Source organism: Sarcophilus harrisii, chromosome 1 (assembly GCF_902635505.1).
Source record: "Sarcophilus harrisii chromosome 1, mSarHar1.11, whole genome shotgun sequence".
NCBI classification, from domain to species: domain Eukaryota; kingdom Metazoa; phylum Chordata; class Mammalia; order Dasyuromorphia; family Dasyuridae; genus Sarcophilus; species Sarcophilus harrisii.
Genome location: NC_045426.1, coordinates 539,434,488 through 539,457,270, shown reverse-complemented (window position 1 = coordinate 539,457,270; position 22,783 = coordinate 539,434,488). Strand labels below are relative to the sequence as shown.

Here is a 22,783-nt window from a genome sequence, read left to right as displayed (position 1 = left end):
TCCTGACTTCAAATGAAGTGTTTTATCCTCTACACCAAAACTGTTTTTATTATGGAATCTAAATAATGTTACATGTCATTGTGTTGCTCACATATGTATGATGTAAAAGATTAAGAAACTGGAGATATTATATGTGCAACTTCCATGCAGGTTTCAATTGATAAGACAAAAGGCAATGTAATTACAAAAAATGAACATGTACTATTATGTTTGATTACATGAAACACAGTTCCCAGTCAAATTACCCTCATTAAGGTTTTAAACAGAACTTCAGAAAAGAGCACATTGTCTAGTTCTATTCCTCAGCCTCCTCCCCATGTTCTTCTTCCTAACTCTCTCAACACCTTGAAAGGAAAGAGAAGAGTTTGCTGTGTCTGTCTGTCTGTCTGTCTCTCTGTGGTGGGAGTGGTGGGGTGGGCTCTGAGGATTTTACTTAGTTGGGAAGAAACTGACAGGTCCCTGCCAAGGGAACAGCACCACCTAATTGTCTGGCTCCTGCCCAGCTACAGCTTGACCCAATAAACTCTGATGAATCTGGATTCCTGCAGTCTGATTTGCTTCCTTTCTGCTACAAGCCTCTTAGCTTCCATGAAGAGTCAAAACCCTAGTGCTGACTTTGACAAAGGGAGTGAGAGGGGGGATGGAGAGGAAGAAAGGGCAGATAACAGCCGAATGTAATCAGCATTTTATTACCATCCTCAGGAAGTAGGAATAGGAAAAAACGTAGGTTGGAGCAAGGAAAGTTAATTATGGTGAGGTTATTTGACAGGAAATTACTAAATACAAACAGACAGAAGAAACACATTTTAAAGCAGGGTAGGAAATCTCAAGTTACTTCACTGTGTGTATTCAAAAACCCCAAAGCAAATCCTGAAAATAGCAGTTTAAACAAAAGCTATCTTATCAGATAAAGGAATTTCCAGCACAAAGGGAAATTTATATATTGGGTAGACAATCTTAAAATAAACTGATTGTATTGATAACACTGCAAATTTAATTGTGGGGAAAAATGGACTTATTTGAAAACCCCAGATGCCTGAATTTCTCATGTAAATGGTTTGAATTTATCCTTCACTTTACATTTCTTCTCTTCTAAATTGCTTTACTTGTTATATTTCTCCCAGAAAAATTGTGTTGGTAGATGCATGAATGTTCATGAAAATTAATTTTAAAGTATTCGTATTTTAAAATTTCAATTCTTTGTAATCTCATCACTTAATAAATTGAGTAAAAGATTAGGAGACAGAAAAATGAACTGTGAACATTTTAGAATGTAATTTTTTATTTTCACTAATCATTGAAAGTTCTTTTAATCACTCTGCCTTTGAGTAATAGATTTTTTTTCCCTATCTTTATCTTGGAATATTGAGCAGATATTTGTTTCTTTCTCATGAAATAGTCAAACCACTTTTGTTAGTGATTTTTTTTTTGAGATGCTAAGGTGTATAAGAATATAATAACAATTCTTCTCTTTCTATGGTGGCCTGTGGTGCTTTTGAAGTATAATGCTGTGTTAGCATTGTGGTAAAACTATAAAGGACAACCAATGAAGCTTTTTGGATAGCAGGCCACTCCAGGCATGGTCATAATTGTCTAAAGAAGACATTGCTTTTCTAGGAAGAAAAAAAATACGCTTTATTTTCCAGCTTTCCCTTTTCCATAATTAATATTATGAAACACAAGGTTTTTTCAATTTTTTTAGAATCAGACATTGAATAGTCATGAAAATATATGTGTTCAAAGAGTATAATTATATATTCCATGTGTATGAAATTACAAATACTGTCAATTCAAGGAAAAAGCAATATTTTGAATACAGAGATGGAGCTCAAATTCAGCATTCCTTTTGGAAGGCCAACACCTGTGGAAAGAATGTATGGTTATTTCCACTTGACCTTGGCTGTTTAGCTGGGAGTGTTTCAGAAGCTGTTACAGTGGGTATACAGGACTGCTGTGCTTCCAAGGGACTCAACTGGTGTAGCACCTGTCTGTTGCTGTAGACGGAACACGCATAACTAATCCACAACAGTCACCATTTCACCCAATGCCTGGCTGTCTGTTATCTTAGTTTTCACATGTGTTCCACATGGTCATATATGAGTGTTTGTGAGCTGTATGACAGAGTATCACCCCTGTAAACAACTGAACTAATAATCTTAACTGAGAAAGGCAAAACAATTATATTTTACCACATTGAAAAATAGCTTTTAAATATTTAAATAATTTAGATATCATTAGATGATTCCAATTTATATTAAAGTTACTTTAAAAAGGAATATTGCTTTTCTACCCTCTTCTCTGAGGGTTTGTGTGGTGGGGAAACAACAGCAAAACAAAACAAAACAAAAAAAAGTAAAAACGTTTGGTAATGTAACTTCATTATTTAAAAGTATTCAATTCAAAACCGGGAAGTAATTTACATGTTTGGAAAAATTTTAACAATAGAAGTTCATGAATTTAAATATTTGATGAAAGCAAAACGTAAGTTGTTTAATGACAGATATTGTTATGTAATATATCCACAATACCTTGAATATATTAAGGACTTCATCACTTTTTTATTTTATTGAATTGGACTAAAAGTGTGGACAAATAGTGTCATATCATTATATGACCTTGAAAATGCATTTAAGTTTCTCAGCCTAGTTTCTTCACTCTGTAAAAGGCAACATTCTATTGAATAGTCTTCTACAGTAATCATAACATTTTGTGATTCCATAGATATGAGTCTCCAGGAGTGTAACTCAATTAGAGTAGGATAGTATTGAGGTCAAGATTCCAGGTCTGATGCCTAGAATCCTAGAATTGGAAGGGCCTTAAAAATCACTTAGCCCAACTAGCAACTAAATAGAGACCCCCACAACAACATCCCCTTTCAGTGGTCATACATCCTCTTCTAGAAAATCTCCAATATGGAGGCTGTATTTGTGGATGGATACAGCTTATGAGGCTCAAATAGGAGTCATTTTACAAGGATACTGAAGGAGAAGATCATGGCACCCATCTTTCCTTCATTTGCAGAGGGATGAGATGGGGTTTATATGCACACCTATAAAATGTCATTTTTATAGGCCTCAGCTCAAAAGCCTAAGATTCTGCTCTCCTTCCCTCCATTTTCCTGACTTTGCCTCTGGCAGATACCTTCAGGTCCCAGACCTGTTTTTTAATTCAAACCAATTTATTTGTGATTTTTAAAAATCCCCTGACTATATGGTCTTCATGGATTTCTGACTTCAACATGAATTGTTTACAGGTTAAATCCCCAGCTCATTTTCTGCCCCTCTAAGTATCGGGAAATCACAGAGAATCTGGATTTCTACTAGTAGAAATTCAATAGTGAATCAGAAATAACATTTTCTATTTATGATGTATGATTATCATTTATCTTTCAGTGACCCAATAACTTTGTACAGTAAGCTTGACAAGGATATTCACTAGGTGACTCTTAACCCAGAGTGATACAATTGGCATCATCTGTTGCTGAGAAAGTCTCCCAAATAACCTCCCACTCTCGTCTTACCTTCTCCAGAGCTGGAAAAAAAAAATGATATTCCTAAATCTTAAATCTGACCATGTCATTCACCTATTCAATAAAAACAACACTAGTGTCCAGGAGGCTGCTCTAGGATTGCCTGTAGGATAAAATACAGATTACTCTATGTGACATTTAAAGTTCTTTATAATTTTAGCTTCAACCTAAATTTCCAGACTGCTCACCCATTATTCCCCTTCTACACTCTTGTTCCAGACCAGCGGTTCTATATGCTTCTCCTCATACACATCATTCCATATGGGGGCTCAGTGCCTGCAGATTGTACCCCATACATGGAGAATACTTCCTTTCTACAACTCTTCTACTGCCCTCCCATTCCCCCTCAGAAAATCAGCACTTCTTCAGGTAATTTTCCAAGCAAAAAACTCTTATGGAGATGAGATGAGCTAATTGTTTTTCTGGGTGCTATAGAACTCACTGTCTTTGCTACCTCAAGGACAGAAGAGCCCAGGGGTGTTCTGAAGCCTGAGAGAACCAATTGTTAAGTATTAAATATTACAGAAATCTGTAATCATTATACATCAGGGATTGATTTATTGTTTTGTTGATCATCTAGACTTAAGAAAACATTAATGATGAAAATGAAACTTAAAAGTGTTTGTACAAAGAAAGGTCCAGTTTGTTAAATACCCCTGTATTGTTCTATAAACATTGCTTGAACTCAGAAAGAATAGAATAAAAGTCTCAGGTAATGAAGTCATACTCAAATTGGAGGTCTTGTGATTGTAAAATAATAATAATAAGAAAACATAACTGGCATCTATATAATTTTAAGGTTTCAAAAATGATTTATATTCATTGTCTAAATTAAGCCTCACAACACCCTTGGAAGAATCAGAAAAGAACGTTTTTCACATCAAGTTTTCCTAGGCATGGTCAAATGGTTTGACCCTCCCCCCCAAAAAAAAACCAAAACCAAAACCTGATATAGTTTAATGAATAGAAGTGGTACTCAAGAAGATGCATTACTATTTGTCTTGTTGCTAAGTCCAAGTGGCCACTCCTTGGGAATGTCTCATTTTTCTATTTGCATTCCTTATCGTTAGCATAGATTTTTGCAAGTGTTGTTATTGTTCAGTCATTTCAGTCACATCTGACTCTTTGTGACCCCGTTTGAGGTTTTCTTGTCAAAGGTAGTGGAGTAATTTGCTATTTTCTTCTCTAACTCATTTTACAGATAAGGAAACTGAGACAAACAGGATTAAATGATTTGGCTGGGATCATACAGCTAGTGTTTAAAGCTGGATTTGAATTCATCTTTCTGATATCAATTCAAATAAGGTACTCTATCCACTGTCCCACATAGCTGCTCTTTTTCATATAGTAAATATAAATGCTATTTAAATTCATTCATATATATATATATATATATATATATATATACATATATATATTTGGTATTTACTTTTCTATATGCTTCTTGTTTCTACCTGATAAAATATAAACTTCTTAAGGATAGGGGATGTTCCTTTTCTGGAAATATCCTTCTGGTATGTTATTTGTAACCCTAGAATCTTCTACAAAGTATCATATAACTACATGATTATTGACTGATTAATAGCTCAGTTTTGCCATTGCTGATTATATAGCAGGTATTGTTAACAAAACTGGGACATTATTTCCTCTGCAAAATGTTGTGTGCTTTACACCAATCAAGAACTTGATATTTTGTTAATATCAAACTTGTCTTTCATTTGATCAACTTTAATATTTTGAGGGATTTTATCCTCATGAGGACTTTTTCAAGTGTTACAGATCACAGCCCCTCTTCCCTTTAGTAAATAGGGAGTTGTGATCAACATTTAATTACTTTGACCCAGCCTGTGATGTTCAGTCCATTACTATATGGGTACTGTGATATTTGGAATTTTAAAAATGGTTCTTATCTATTTGTACTTTTCTTGGTTCTGGTTGATGTGCTGCTGAGGTAATACTATCTGTTAAAAAATTTCCTGTTCTATGATGATGATGAGTTTTTGTTTACATAATTTTTAAGAGTGGAAAGATAAATGGTAAGCGTTGTTTCAAAACACTGTGAAATGATTTATACTGAGAGTCCTGACAGCAGATCTGCTAAGGCATTTGCTAATGATTGCCTTCCTAGTGGGACTAGACATTCTAGGAATGTGTTTCCTTATATATTTCCTCTACATTTCAACCTCTGCTTGAGACTGCGTGGTCTTTAAATTTTGAAGCAATGTTATTTCTGTGGGTAGAAAAAAAACAACACTACTTTTTGTGGTAAAAGTGGATATACATACATATACACACATAGGTGTAAATATACATATACACACACATATGTATATATGTAAAATTTTATTCTGGCATCTTTAAAGAACTAGAGATACTTTGTTAATTATTTGTTAGTAATGTGAGCAAGAATTTTTTTTTGCTCATAGTTACATTTAATATATTTAAACTTGTACAGATCTAAAAAACAACCCTAAACATTAATCTTTTTTTCAGTTTTTCCTTAATTTTGGAGACACCAAAAATTTTGGCACAAAAATGTTTGCCCACCATCTGGTCTTTCACATATCTGCTGAAGATAATCAGTAATATTCTGCCAGGTCTGACTTTACAGTCAACATCATCCTTACTGAACCATTTGTGCATGTGCTTTCAGGGACCTTCTTTCATAATGGTCACAAAGTCTTTCCAAAAAAATTATTCCTTAAGATGGGAAGAGTTTTCCTGTGGATATGAGTCAACACCACTTTCTTTGTTTATAGTTACATCCTGAGGCAGCCCAATGGGGTGGTGGAAAAAGGCCTGGGCCAGTGGCCTAAAGTCTTGGCCCCAGGTCCTAGCTTTGTGGCTAACTCTTCATAAGTCATTGAACTTCTTCGACCTTTGGTTTCCTCATATATAATATGAAGGGAGTCCAGGACAAATGCTCACTGCAAATTCATAAAAGGAAGGAAAAAAAAGAAGTCCAAAACAAAGATGGCTTAAGCATGGGCCCAGAAATTACTTTCCATATGGCATGATTTAAAGGTTCTCTACCAAATCATTCCCCTATCCTCAGGATGCCACTTCTACCAAGTTCCTGGTGCTAGAAATTCCGTATCTAGAAATTTATTCTTATTGGCCAGGTGAAAATTCAAACGAGTTTGGAATAAGCATTTTCACTAGTTAGTGGAAATGATTCTGCAAACAAGTTGAGAGACAAAGACAGAGAAAGAGAGGGAGAGAGAGAAGGGGAGGGAGGCAGGGAAGGAGAGAAGGGAAGGGAAAGAAGGATAGAAAGGGGGAAGGGAAGGAAGGATAGAGAGGATTGAGGGGAATAGAAGCAAAGAGTTAGTATCAGGTGGGGTGGGAATAAGGATGGATAGTTAAGGACTTAGAATGTGTTGAGGAGAAGGAATTGTAGTAGGAAGTTAGAAGTTTAGGGGGACTCTCAGAATCACACTGCATCATTTTTTGAGGCCTACAAAAAAGATATTTACCATGGTTACAGGTTGTGTAATAGAACTGATCTTTGTCAGACCTAGTGAGAGTAACACATGAAGAAGGGTGGGGGAAGACGCCTATATATGGTAATATCAAAAATGAACCAGATTGACCCCTGAGTCAGTGGTGCATCTCTGTTCCACCTCAGAACTCCGTGGGGTTTGGAAATGATGTGCTCTGATCTTTTTTCCTGGCATTTCGTATGATTTTTCATTCTTCCCAAGGGATTTCATAATTAATAAAGATAAGTAAAGGACAGGAAATCTGTAATGAAGTAGAAACCTCCACTTATACCAGATTAAAATACATATATAGATAGACAGATAGATATTCAGTCTACAAAGTAACACCGTCTGGTGGGATGAGATCAAAGAGGGCAACCATATGACTGAGCTGGCAAGAGCAGTCTTTTCCCATGCAGTCAACATCCTGCCCTTTTATAGTCGAGACAAGTTAAATAAGGAAGTCTTATGCAGTTGAGCGACTGAGTGTGTAATTCTCAGGGAATATGGTCTAAGTTCAAGGGCTCTAGGAGTGTGATTTTAAGTATGGGAATGATAAGCACACATCTGCTTGCATTCATAAACACAGCTCTAGGAGGCCTGGTTTTAAATTACTGCACTACCCCTACTAAACCTCCCCCCTAATCCTATAAAGATGTCAGGTACAGATGGGCCTGGAAGGGTTATAGCAATATCTGACAGCCTGGTATCAAATAGCCAGAGATCGTGAGGATTGGGTTGCAACCAGAATATCCTAATCTTGATTTTATTGTTTTCCCTCACCCTACAAGGGGTGGAGTGCATTCAGGGGTGGGCAGAGTCTCATTGGTCCTGGGCCTGATGTCTGTGTAAGGAGAACCTGAGATGCTGATTTTCCCATTTTGAGGGTTCAGCTCAAGAGGCTAGCAACAAACCTACCACTGTTAGACTATCCTCCCCTTCTCCATCCACAAATTGCACAAAGAAAGGACGGCAGCTGTTGTGAACTGAATTGCTGATATGATCAGAAATGTCTCAAGTTCTGTGGGGAAGCTGAGCAATGGCTTTGCAGCTGAAATGGCCCTCTAGAATTATTACCTATCGGACCTGTAAGTGCAAGGCAGTCAGGCCACTCTCCAGCACAGAAGGCAGGGTGGGGAGACCACTGGTATGTCAGGTTGTCAACACTCTCAATGTCAGTGACAGCCAAGGGGATTTATGCTTCCTCTCAGGCCCTCCAATGCCACTGCAGATATACTTAGCAATTACAAAGCTGGTTAGGGAATTTCCCCGGGATGGGCCGGGGCTTGTTTCCAAAATAACACCTTTCAAAGCTTACAGAGACTTTTGGAAATTAGATAATCGTATGATATTTATAAAATGAAATACATTCTGCTAATGAAATCAGGGCAGATGGTTCTGATTCTGAAGCAATAACACCTTGTGATTCATTAAAGCAAATTTTTTTTCTAAAAGTCCTTCGCTATATTTTAGTTTGATTTTTTGATGGCAGTAGAATTAGAAAGTTTACTCAGCAGTTATCATAAAGGTTTTTTTTTTTCCAAGTAGGTTTTCACTGTGCTTGTGTTATTGATGGTGATGTTTTTGTAGAGGCACACTATCATCTCTTTTAATCTTTTACAAGAACTTTGAGGTCCTGGACATTTATTTGCATGTGGAAGATCACAAGTAATGTATTCCTTAGAGTTAAAAAAAATTATAATGAAATTTCAAAAAATCTGCTCCTTAATCTTTACTATTTTGTAAACTGAGTTGATGACACAGTTTTAAAAAATTAAGTATTTTTAAAAATTAAAATACTTGCCACATGTTTTCTGGATTTTAGAGGTGGGCATATACTTCTTAAAGTCTATGAATTCTTAAATGATTAAGGGTCAGTGCATTGTACTTCATCAGGAATATTAAACAGTGAGGGGAGATTTCCCATCAAAATCTAAAAAAAAAAAAGTCCCCAAGCTTTTTTGGAGAAAGTTGAGAGGGATAATTTGACTTCTTATGAGGTAGCCCAGAAATGCTTCAAGGCTGGCTCATAAAATTCAGACTATGTCCTTTGAGCAGAATGAATGCACGGAGCCACCACTCCCTTCATTTATTCCCCAACAGGGTTTGTTACTAAAAGGCAGATTGATAGCGTGCTGAAATGAAGAGGTGCAGTGAGAGCCTGTTAGAATAAACACTGTGTACGGCCGCCTCTCTGCCTTCCCTAGGAGCTCTGCCAACCTCCCACTCGTAGCCTCCACTGGCCTGGGGCCTGTGATCTGGCTTAGATCCTTTTCTCCTATCCTACAGGAGCCAAAGCTGCTGACTTCACCAGCTTTTAGAAGTCATCAGCATTTGGGATTAAGTTTCTCTCAGGAGTCAAGTTAAATTGTTTGTGGAGACCAAATGCTTCAGTAAAACATCCTTCCCATTTTGACCTTTTGGCTCCCAAGGAAAACAGTGTGCTACTTTCTGTGTAGCCTTAATGGGCGACCAACGTGGTATGTGTGCTTCTGAGATCATCCACTTTGGCCTGAATTAACCCCCCCCCACCCCCAAAACAATGGATTGTGTGGCTTGGAATCCCCACGGACTTTGGACCCTTCAGGATTTGCAAGGCATTGATTAATGATAGCACACCAATAACTATTTTCTTTTCTTTAGAGACAATCTTCTTAGTTTTTATCAGAGTGTGAACACAATAGGGAGAATTATGCATTGTATCCTTTTGGATAACTTTTGAAAATGCTTTTTTTTTCTTTTTAGAATTGGTATTGAAGCACTAAGGCTTTGTATCTAGGCCAGATTTCTAGTTTTTAAGTTAATTGTCTGAAGTTATGGGTTTGTTACCTGTTTAGCTATCATTAATTTTTTTTAACTTTTCTATCCTGTTTCCTTGATAAAATACATGAAATTGGAATCACGGTGATATTATTACTACTTAGATTAGATCACTTTTTTTTTTCTATTGCAGATTAAGTTCCCCAGCATACTTATAAAATAGATGGATAGCTAGACTGGGTATCCAGTTGTAACTTGACACAGAAGGGGTAAATATTGTGACTTCAGCTGAAGAGGACATGGAAGGAGAGTCCTGATTATTTAGATGATGAGGAAGAATAGTATTTGTGTTTTCTATGCCCTGATTTATGACAAGTAGATGAATAAGCTCATGACTTGGATGGAGTGTGTTTTATGAAAACCAGGATGAATATATTTATATATTTGAAATATATATATATATATATATATATATATATATATATATATATATATATATATATAATATGTATATGTACATGTTTTGCTGAGGCAGTTAGGGTTAAGTGACTTGCCCAGGGTCACACAGCTAGGAAGTGTTGAGTGTCAGGCCAGATTAGAACTTCCTGACTTCAGGCTGGTGCTCTATCCACTGCCCCACATAATTTTTTTAATAGGAGATCATATTAAGAGATGAGCCATTGAGGTTCACAGATGTGAGACAGCTTGCCAAAAGCCACAAACAAGTAAATAGTAGAGCTGCTTTGATTCTGATCTAGTAGCAGACTCCAAAATTGTCACTTTCCCCACTAAACTATAATATGATCAAAAAAGCCTTAAAGGGCAAATTGGGTGGGGGCAAATTTATATGGAAAATGCTAATAATTTCATTTCCTGTATACTAAATGTGTTAAATTTGGACATTAAATAAAGTGAACTGGAATTTTAATACAAGGAGTTAAGTATTTAATAAAGCCTCTTGTGAATAATACCTTTGTGGAAACAAGATGAAATGAAGTTGACTGAATGATAGAATAGTAAATTAAATTCAGAATTCATTGAAGAGTAGAACTACAGAGTAACAAATAATAGGGCCTCTGTCTACCTCAGTTCCCCCATCTATAAAATGGAGATAATAATAGTACCTCTTTCCTAGGGTTGTTGGGAGGATATAATGAGATAATATTTTAAATGTAGTTCATAAACTTTCAAGCTCTTTGTAAATGATAAGTATTTTTATTATAATGTTAATTTAAGAAAAATCCGCCTAAAAAATCTATCCAAAAGCAGAAGTAGGTTTTTCCTCTTACTGGAACTATTGAACTAGACTCTGGGAAGCCATTTGTCTGAGATACCCTAGATAGGAATCCTATTGGAGTAAAGTTTGGATTGGTTGATCTATGATGTCTATGATAACTTTATGATTCTGTAAAACTAAAGAATCAACTGTAATTACCCAGAGAACATTTATATGTGTTTAGATCTTAAAAAAAAGAAAGAGGGACAGATAATTAAAGATGAATGTAGTATTATTAAATTAAAGACCAAAAGGACAATGATGTGGTGCAGTGGACAGAGTTAAGGGCCTGGAGTCAGAAGGACCTAAATTTAAATCTCACTTTGTACAGTTACCAGCTGTCTGGCCCTGGGCAAATCACTTAATCCTATTTGTCTCAGTTTCCTCATCTGTAAAATGAGCTGGAGAAGAAAAATGGAAAACCACTCTAGTATTTTTACCAACAAAATCCAACAAAAACAAAAAAGTCAGACACAGCTGAAAAACGATTGAACAAACAGCAAAGACCAGAATGAGCAAAGACTTCTGAAAACTAGTAAGAACAACAAAACAGATATTTTAAAAGATATCTGTATCTATATCTATCTATCTGTATCTATATCTGTCTATATACATACACACATTCACTAAAAAGAGCAAGGATGGGAAAGTGACAGTTCGTAACTTGGGCAGATACTGTAATGGTTTTGCTTTTTAAAATGTTTAATTTTAGATCATATAAAAGTTTCAATAAATTATTCAATAAATGAAGGAATCCTAAGAAATAAACCCTGCATAAAAGCATATATAAATATATATATATATATATATATATATATTTTAAACTTTAACAAAAGTAGAAATAAGCATTTATTTAGGACATATCCCTCCAGATCTCTTGACTATATTATAGAATTTTCTTGGTTTTATGTAATCATATTCATATTTATTTTGTTTTATTTCTGACTTCTTTGTTCCATACCACTTAATAAGTATTTCCATATTTTGTCCTATTTCTGTTATTTGCCATGTTAAATACTATAATATTATTCTGTTCTATCACTGTGCCACAGTTTATTTAACTATTCCCCCAACACTGGATATATAGGATTACAGGATTAAGAGCTAGGACCTCAGAGATCATCTAATCCGACCCTTCATTTCACAGATGAAGAAACTGAGACCTAGAGAGGTTATATATGAAAACAACCTGAATGAACATTTGTCAGAGAGGTTTGAAAGACATTTTTTCATGAGGGTCATTTTTTGATGTTTTAGTCTCCAAGGAACCTATATTCTACAAACTATGCTTGAATTGTTTTTTTCTAAGTGTCTGTAGCTAGATGGCACATAAACAGGAACAGAATCTGGAGTCTATGTTTGTATGGATAGTTATGGCCACAGTGGACATTGTTAGCCCTGGTGCCACTAGACTCATTTTCCTGAGTTCGGATTTCCTTAGACTAGTTGTTTAACCTTAAGCAAGTTCTTTAACTTTGTTGACTTTAACTCTTAACTTTGTTGACTTTAACTCTGTTGAAATCAGTTTCCTTATTTGTAAAATAAACTGAAGAAGGAAACAGCAAACCATTCTAGTATCTCTGCCAAGAAAACCCCAAATGTTGTCAATAAGAATTGAACATCACTGAACTGACTGAACAACAAAAATTATTTTGATGAATAAGATATACATTTGTGATATAAATCTATATGGAACAGAGTATGTACTATATAAATATTACCTAATATTATTGTTTCTTAGATGGAGGAGGGGAAGGAAGACGACTATATTTGGAAATGAAACATGAGATGTTAATAAAAAATTATCCAGGGTCATATCCATGTCATGAGGTGGACCCAAAAAAGACTTTATTGGGAGAATATTTAGAACTACAGTGAGTTACATTCATAAACCATTAGATAGTGAGAGAAATTGATTTTTAACAAATTTGAATATAAAATTATCTATAGGAAGTGCTAGATATTTTTCAACTAGTTTATCTAAATGACAAAACTGAATATTTTAAGAAGTCTATGATTTGTGCTCCAGGTAAATAGAAATTTTCATCATTGTTATGCCTTTGCAAAAAATGATTATGATTCAAATTTTACAAATTAGTTTTTATAACTGGGGATTGCAGATATTTTAGTCCTCCAAATGAGTCTCATAATTTCAGTGATTTTCAAATCTTAGGAGATACTTAACTAGGACAGAGTAGGATGGATTTAGACATGAGGCATTAATTTTAACTTTGAATTTTCTTGCTTTTGTGATTTTGAGCGTGGGACCCAACATTATACCAACCAAATTAATCATCCAAGGGAATAACATACAGGAAATATATATTACTATATGACAAGTAATACAAGTTTTCATTCACCTTCTTCCACCCTTTTTTGTACTAGTCATTATTTTATGCTTGAGAAATGTATTTTGCTTATACACTTTGTAAGTTTGCAGTTAAGTCAAGTTTTTCTTGACTTAAGAAGAGGTAAACAAGGTTTCTCAAAAGCTTTACCAGAAGAGCATACCCCATGGCAGATCTCACTAAGTTATAGAGGTTTAGGGTACAGAATTCATAGTAAACTCTTTGGTTGCTATCAAAAGAAAAGCCTAAGGGCAGCTAGGCAGCACAGTAGATAGTCTCAGACACTTAACACTTCTTAGAGTATGTGACCCTGGACAAGTCACTTAATCCCAATTGCCTCAGGGGGAAAAAAAACCTAGATAAATTTAGCTACTAGTAGGTGATTTTGGGGGGGCAGTTAGGAGGGGATAGCAATGAAGAGTCTTTGTTAACATGTGGAATATTTCCATTATCCTTCCCAAGAGTGATTACTGAAAGTATATACATTTGTACTCTTTATGCAAGAGTTGTTTTGCTTTATCTACTTGCTATACTTGCCTTTTCATTAATTTAGTGCTTTTAATCAGAGAAGGAAAATTAAAAAACAAACTTACTTACTTGGCCATTGCAAGTTTCTTAGTTTTGTGTAAACTATTTGTAGGTAGTGGTCATATCTTCTGTATTCTGTTTCCAATATAGCATTCTGAGTACAAATAGACAAAGGATCTGCTTTCAGAGGTTAGATATTTTCCAATTATATAAGGGTACAATGGAGGTAGCCAAATAAGGTGATCATGAACTTTTTGCTCTTTTGAAATAAATTTTGACTGAGCATATTAAAAACACATACAACCATTCACCAAATAAGTGAAATATTGAAAATTACTTATTTACTTGAAAAACATAAAATGATAATTTTTGAAGCTTTTTCTAGTCTCCACATTGGCTATATTTGATGCTCAAAGAGTGTTGCCTTCATTTTTCTTCTTTGTTTATCAAATGAGTCTTGTTTGCTAAACTCCAGAAAGGTAATGATACATTCGCTTTGACCTCCATGTTTGTTTCTGCCCCAGTTCAGTCATCCATCCATTAGTTACTTATATTCAATGTAATGTCACTAAGCTGCTGGTCAGTGGGCCACATTAAGGACTTCTTTATAGGGGATACTCTGTTGGGATTGTTTAATGTTCAAAAACTCACAAATGATACTGCCCTAGAAACTAGATGGAACTGAAAACCATGAAGACTGAAAATGTAGGGCTTATAGCTATAGTGGTGCTATATTCAGTCTTCTGCCTTTGTCTGCCAAAGGGCTTGGCAGATTCTGATAAGTAAAAACTTTATAGACTAATTATATCTTTCCTTTTACCTCCTGCACTTAGCATCCTATCTGGCACATATTAAATGCTTTAAAATAAGTACTTATTGCTACCCTCCTAAGTCAGATTGCATCAGAAAAGCAGTAGCTGCTATAAGCCCGTATGAGTAGCAATTGCAGCAGTAAACTGAAGAATAAACTTTGCTTGCATAGGTATACCTTGAAGGGTGCGCCCCAGGAGAACCTCTATATGGAGCCATACCTGAAGGGAAGGAGATAGAGGAAGAGTGGAATAGGGTTGTCTATCAGAATCAAGGACCTCCTTGGATCACAGAGCAGCTAGGTGGCTCTGGGGATAGAGTAGCAGGCCTGAAGTCAGGAAGACTCACCTTCAAGCATTCAAATCTGTCTTCAAACACTGAGATGTGATCCTGGGCAAATCACTTAACTGTCTCAATTTCTTCATATGTAAAATGAGCCAGAGAAGGAAAAAACAGACAAGTCCAGTTTCTTTGCCACAAAAACCTCAAATAGGATCACAATGGGTTGGACACCACTGAAACGATTGAACAACCACATATAGATCATAGATTTAGAGCTGGAATGGATTTTAGAGATTAGAGAGTCCAGCCTGCTCCTCTTTTCAGTCGACTTAACTGAGAGCCATAAAAATTGTGACTTGTTCAAGGTTAAACCAGCTAGAAGTATCAGATTTGGAATTTGAATCTGATTCAAATTGACTTCGGATGTTGTTTTCTTTTCCTTGTGCAATTGTGTATCTCCCACAGGCCTTCAATAGCTCCTTGTCCTACAAAGAAGAAAAAAACAGCAATAACAACCCAGCAATCCTAAAGTAAGAAGTAATCATCCCAGAGAGTAATAAAAATTGGAAATAAAAGAATGAATTCTGACTTATTTTCTATTCTAATCAAATAGTGGTGCTTAGTATAGAATGAATGCTCAACAAAATTAGGGTGTCAGAATAATTAACTAAGCAACCAATTAGCATTGATTAAATGTTATGTTTCAGGTACTATACTAAATACTGGAAATACAAAGAAAAAGGGAAAACAGCCCCTGCCCTCATGAAGCTTGTGTCTGTAATAGGGAAGGAATCATGTGCACAAGTTGTTATATACCAGAAACATATAGAGGAGATGAAAAGTAACCTCAAATCTGATTTTTCTTGTATAATATAATAAATATGGAAATGTGTTTAAAAGGATTGTTCATATTTAACCTATATCAGATTGCTTGCTGTCTTGGGGAACGGGTAGGTAAGGGAGGGAGAGAGAAAAATTTGGAACACAAAATCTGACAAAAATGAATGTTGTGAACTATCTTCATGTGTATTAGGAAAAATTAAATATAACTGAGGAAAAACAAGCAAAATAACTACAAATAAAAAGGCATTAGATGCTGAGGAGATTAGGAAAACCTTGCAAACAGTAGCATATGAACTGAGCTTGAAGGAAGACATGGATTCCAAGAGAAGGAGGTGAGGAGGAAAGGTATTCTGGACATAGGAGACAGCTAAAAAAAGTTGATATGGGAAATGAAGTATGTGAGAAGTAGAAAATAGGCTAGTATAGCTGGCCTGTAGAATGTGTGGAGGAAAGTAATATATAAGAAAATTGAAAAGATAGAAAGGAGCAAGATTGCAAAAAAAAAGTTTTAAATCCTAAACAGTGGCATTTATATTTGGATTTGGAAGTAATAAGAAGGTTCCTGCAGTTTACTGAGTATGGGAGACCTAATCAGATCTGTGCTTTAGGAAGACCAATTCAGTGTGAATTGGAATGGGTAGAGACTTAGGGCAGGAAAGACAAAGAAAGTTCTTGCAATAGTTGAATGAAAAGTGATGAGAACCTGAATAAATTGGTATTATGTGCATGGAAAAATGGGATATATGCTAGAGATTTTGTGGAGTTAGAAATAACAAAATTTGGCACCTAATGTGATATGTTGAGTGAGAAGTTGAGGACACCAACCCTGATTTGTTGGATTTGGGCACCTTTCATGGAACTGGGCATAAACCCTGGCTCCTTTCCAGATTAACCAAGAGAAACATGAAGAGAAATGTCCAAGAAATGCTTGAGAAATTAGACCTCTGGATGCAGAGTTTTTCAGTAGAAATTTGGATGAAGAAGTGACAGATTTGGTTTTTATTTTCTACTATGCCATGGACCTGTTTTGACATCTCAGGAAAAAGATTTAAGCACATTTTTCTTCTTTTTCTTGATCTCTAAAATGAATAATTGTAATATCTGGTATCTTTCTGCCTTTACTAGGTATTATAGGGCTTTCTGAAATTATGCCATCTAAAACTCTGATTTTCTTGCAAAGAAAGTATAGGTGATATAATATTTAATAGTCTTAACTAGGTTTTGTTGTCGACAACATGTTCTTAACAGGTGATAATATAATAAAATAATTCAATTCCCTTCCATTGAAATCATGTAAATTAATCTTAGAGTCAACACTTTTTTGGTTTATTCAATCAACCAGTTCCAAATATACCTAATCATAAATCTCTCCATTTTGGCCACATGTCTATCATAAAAGATTTTGAAATATGTTGCTAAAACACAGGTCTCCTATATCTATGGTATGCTCCTGATCTACCCATCTAGTAACCATAGCAAAAAATGATGATTTTTTTTGGTTAATTATGTTAATGTATCATGAATTGTTCTCAGTGGTCCATATTGAAACATGATGATCACCCATTCTTTTCTAAATCTAACAAGACACCCATATAATAATCCACTCCAGAATTTTTTTCCAGAAATGAATGTCAAACTCAAAAGTCTATAATTTCCGGATTCTATCTTACCCTATTAAAAATGGAGTAGCATTTGCCATCCTGTGGTACATTGTCAGTAATCCAATAATCTCATCCATGTATTCAACAACTATTTATTATGTACTTAGAAATTGCAAAGACTGCTTTGTGTTGAAGGTATACAAATATAATTTGTAAGTTTTTCCCCCATTGCCTAACATATGATTTGTTTGAATCAGGCCATTAGAATTAATTTAGGGGTCGCTTACAGATCCCTTATTCATTAGGCTTTTAATCCCTTTTTACCTGTTTTCTTCTATTATTTCCAGCCTGAAGTTATCTTCCTTGATAGAGAAAAAAAGAAAAAAAATTGCAGTTAAATAATTCTGCTTTCTTTTGGTACTTTATCTACTCAAGGGAGTATTCCCAACCTAGGGGAATCATATAAGTTTAGAAGATTGCATGTGCTCCTGATAAATGAAGTAGTTCTCTGGAGAGGGGAAGATGAATTTTCTTGAATATTTCTAGGGTCAGGTGTGAGTTCTTTTCATATGAATGTGAGTTTATATACACATATATTAGGCATATATATATTTATGTATGCATATCTCTAGATATCTTACATGTCTGTCATAACAGCATGCATACACATACATATTCACATTCAGTTTAAATAATATTTTTTCTTCATTAATTGTCTTGCTAATTTACATGCTTACATGGAATATGAAGGAACTCTGTTTCTTTCTCTCCTTTCCTCAGCTTTTTTATTAAAAATAGGAACCAAGACAAGCCAATTTCTAGTATACTTTAGGTACTTCCTAATTTTGTGATTATGGTAATTTCATTTAAACTGAGACTTTTGCTTTGCTGAGTGATACTACCAATAATAATATAATAGTAATTGTATTTCTGCCATCACAAATTTATTGTGAGGAAAGTACTACACAAATTTTAATGTGTTTTGAAAGTCTAGGTTGTAATCCTTATCTCTTGTACTTTTAGTCACATTAAACAATTCCCTTCTCTATTCTTGTCCCTAACCTATCCATCTTCCCTCCTCCCTCCTTCCTTCCCTTCTTTTCTTTCTTCCTCCCTCCCTCCCTCCCTCCCTCCCTCCCTCCCTTCCTTCCTTCCTTCCTTCCTTCCTTCCTTCCTTCCTTCCTTCCTTCCTTCCTTCCTTCCTTCCTTCCTTCCTTCCTTCCTTCCTTCCTTCCTTCCTTCCTTTGTTTTTTCTCTCCTTTGTTCTTTCTTCCCTCCCTCCCTTCTTCCTTACTTCTTTTATTCCTTCCTTCTTAACTTTCTTCCTTTCATTCATCCATCTCTGCATGGAGAGAGAGAAAGAGGGAGAGACAGAGGTATATATATAATAATTTCAGATAGATAATGGATAGGTAAATAAATATATAATTGATTGGTTATGTCTCATCAGTGTGGCTATTCTTTCCATCACAGACTCTCCACACCATGCTTGTGCAGATTTTGTCCAGATTTCTAAAATTTTGTTTTAGATCTCTAAATATTGCTCTAGCTGTTGCTAGGATTCTTTTACTAACTCAAGAATACCAATATTGCCGTTGCACAATTCATCTATTGTATCTTATTCTTGCTACATCATTGTATTACTTTTTCTGAACCTACATTGATTGATATTTTCTTCAAAATCATTTAAATATCTTGAATTCATGTCATTGTCAGATGACATACTATGCTCCCTATGAACTCACCATTTTAGATTTTGTTGCCTTTAGTCTTCTTTTTTTTTTTTCTTTTTCTTTTTTCTTTTTTACTTTTTCCTCATCATGGCATCCCAAGATGCATAGTGATAGAACAACACTTAGGAAAGGTTGGTGTTAAATAGATGAGTTTTCATGGCATCAGGCAGCTCAAGATTCTTATATAGTTTTTCAAATGTGCAGGATCCCACTTGATCTTCTGCATTTTGGGGCCCAATTCTTTGCCAAACTTTGTTCCTTTCCGAATATATATTAGTATACTACTGCATTTGGCTGCCAGTCCAACTCATGTTTTAATCTGGGCATTCTGTGCATATTTTAAAGATTCATTTTTTCTTCCCAGTGTAGATGGTGATTTAAGAATTTTGATTTATTTTGGTTTTCACTAAAGATGCTCAAGGACTCCATACTGTTATTGCAATGTCATTTGGGAATAGGAGTATGCAAAAACCTTTCCATTGATAAGGAATGCTTCTTTCCTTAATGAAAATGTAAGAAAAGAACAGACAGCCTTCTACAAATAGACCACAGATTTACAGAAGTACAATTGGCTGAAAAGTATAAAGACATGACTGCATGTATCATTTGTTGATTTTTAAGAAGCATTTTACAAAAACTATTCTCTGTCTTACAAAGGCCTTCAATGTAATGGCTAACAAATAACAATAAAAACAGCAAATAACAATTATCGTATTTAACTTTCAACACTTCTCCTTGCCTGTTTCCCCTATTGATGGAGGCACTGATGATAAGTAAAATGGCTAATGGTGAGCAGCTGAAAGGAGGGGGAGGAACAAGATACTTTAGAAAATGGCTAATTGGCTTAATAGGGTTGACTCTAATGGAAAGACTTCCTAAGTCTCTGTGGGAAATGAGCATGATAGATAGAAGTGGGGGATGTAAGAAGAGCTCTGTGGATCGGAGAGATGAACAAACAAAGTAAAAACTATGATATAAAGTTCCAAGCTATTCAAAGCTTGCCCTCCCTCCCTCTTTTCCTTCCTTCCTTGCTTGCTTCCTTCCTTCCTTCTCTCTCCTTTCCTTCCTTCCTACTTCTCTCTCTCTCTCTCTCTCTCTCTCTCTCTCTCTCTCTCTCTCTCTCTCTCTGTCTGTCTGTCTCTCTCTCTCTGTGTCTCTGTGTCTCTCCCCCCCTTCTCAGTTGAACATCTTATAATATATATTTAAGAAGAGAAGTTCACAATCAGATAATCAAGAACAATTAACCAATCCATTTCAAGTTGAATTATCTTAGGACAAAGTTATATGAATTTTAATGGGCTGGATTTTAGTAGTCTATTGGCTGGACATTATTTTCTGCCCCACACTTAGTTATTTGATAATTTACTCTGGTGTGAGAGTGCTGTTAGAAGCTGAAATTTTTCAGAACTAGCTCTTAAATTGATTTTACCTGTTTTGAATTCATTTTTGAACATATTACTGTTTGTGATATGTTGTTAATAATTTATCTTTCTTAAAACAGATATGTGAAAATAGTTCTCTACTGCTTTTGTTTTCTCCCAGCCTCATAATAAAATATTATTATACTTAGGTATGGTGAAGCTCATTGAACCTTTCTTTGCTTTCCCATTTGCCCTAAATAAGCAGTTGTTCATTGTTTAAGACTGGGGCAAAAGACTTTTGGTTTAATTTTTCAAGTGGACCTCTAAATTTTTAGATTTTTGTGGTTAAGTCAGAAACCTTAGAGACTGATTTGAAGCTAGAGTACATAAACTTGTGTCAATAGTTCAGGATGACTGATAGCTCCCCTTGTAACCAAAGCCACCTGCAATTTTTTATTGTCCTGCAGTATAAGCCATCTTGAACAGATAATCAATTCTATTGCACAAACAGTCACTTCTGTTCACCAAGGAAGCCCTCCCTTTCTCCCCAAGCAGAAACATTACAAAAATCAATCCACACAGTCCAAATGATCAAAAATCCTTAAAGATATTAAGGTTATTTTGAAGTTAGCCTATAGTTTTGGACTATATCATGGTATTTATGGACTAAAACTATGGTACAGAATTTTCATGTAGTTTAATATATCTATATATATTATATTATGAAGATATGCAATTTTAGTAAAAATAAAATATTCCTGGCTGAGTCTTGCAGGATTTTAATATCCTGTAAAGGATTAGATACAAATTTATTTTTTCTCCCTTTGAAAAATTCATCAGAAGTCAATGTAACAACATCATGTTAACACTAGAAATTAATATTTTCCCAGCTGCTTTCTATATTTCTATAAATCAAAAACTATTGCAGTCTGAATTTAAAATAAATGCTTCTTAAGGGCAGGGGGTTATTCTGCTGTAATGTATGCTAATGTATTTGGCTGATTCTGACAAGAGCAAACTGGCTTTTAGACAGCTTCATTCAGAGATGCTGTTCATGGTGCATCTTTTCAATTTTGGCTTTGGCCATCATAATGTTATTGGTTAGGTTTAGAATATGTAACGCATAAATCTGTGATTTAGACACGTTGCATTAATGTGGTGCATGGTTTTATTATAATTTAAACATGGAGTAATATCAGTATAAAAAAGTGATATAGCTCAAAAAACCCAACTTTCTGGGTGAAGCTAGAATCTGAAATCTGCAAGATGCTGGTTGGACAAGAAAAGAGCTAGAAAGACATTTGGATTTCTCTACTTAGAAAACGGAATTTTCATTTGGCTACACTGTTAAGTCAGGACTTGGTGGCCCTAGGCTATCTGTTAGTCATCCACAAACTTGACTGGGACCTATTAGGGATCAATCAGCTTTCTTTCACATGGTTTACTTGCACTGGGGTGCTGACCTAGTTTTCTAGGGATCTTGAGAACACTTAAGAACAGTCAAAGCATCTCAGCAGATGACTCAGTTCTCTCTCCCACTACCATAATGATGTTTTAACATTTCTAGAGTGCTTTCATCCCATCTGGGTAAGTACCACAAACAATTGTATTCCCATTTGACAGATGAAATAATTGAAGTTCTGAGAAGATAAGGGGTTTATATACTTGTAAATGTCTCTGGTGAGATTCATACCCAGGTCACCTGACTCCACATTATACTAATAGCCCTAAAGTGAGGAAAGAGTTGGGGCTAGGATTCTTCTAGAATCCTTGTTATTTTGTTAGTCCAGATTGAGTCTATTTAACTCAGGTCCACAATGACTGGTGTTTATGCTTTGGATTTCATCCTGTAATCAGCTGGCTACAATTACCCATCTTCCATGTTCCAAACTTATGGACTTCCCCAGGTCTATTTTAAGTTTTGGAATTTTGGCTACTAAAGAGTTGAACATTTTGCTAGGACCAGTGTGAGGCTTATTTTTCTTAGAGATGCAAAGCTTTGCATGCTAAATGTAAGTCAAAACTGCTTATCAGAAACATCTTCATAATCCATTTGGAAATGAAGAATTCAGCCTGCTTTACTTCCATCCCTTCAGAAAACTATACCAAGCTGACATTCTTTAGTCTGGACTTGTTCTCAAGGTCATCCATGTAATTTCCCCCCCCCCCCCCCAGTCTCACAGACTTAGTATTCTCAGAGATAATCGTGCCAGGCCCATCAGTCATTATC

General features: G+C 35.3%; 1 long non-coding RNA gene across 2 annotated transcripts in view; it reads left to right on the top strand.

Moving 5' to 3' along the window:
- LOC116420629 overlaps positions 1 to 22,783 on the top strand; it is a 143,296-nt gene that overhangs the window by 33,259 nt on the left and 87,254 nt on the right. Inside the window, exon 1 of one of the 2 annotated variants that reach the window (XR_004231006.1) lies at positions 4,795 to 4,834. The exons of the other annotated variant lie outside the window; for it this stretch is intronic. This is a non-coding gene — a long non-coding RNA (uncharacterized LOC116420629). Of the gene's footprint in view, positions 1 to 4,794; positions 4,835 to 22,783 lie in introns of those variants that run through there. 2 annotated transcript variants of the gene reach the window in all.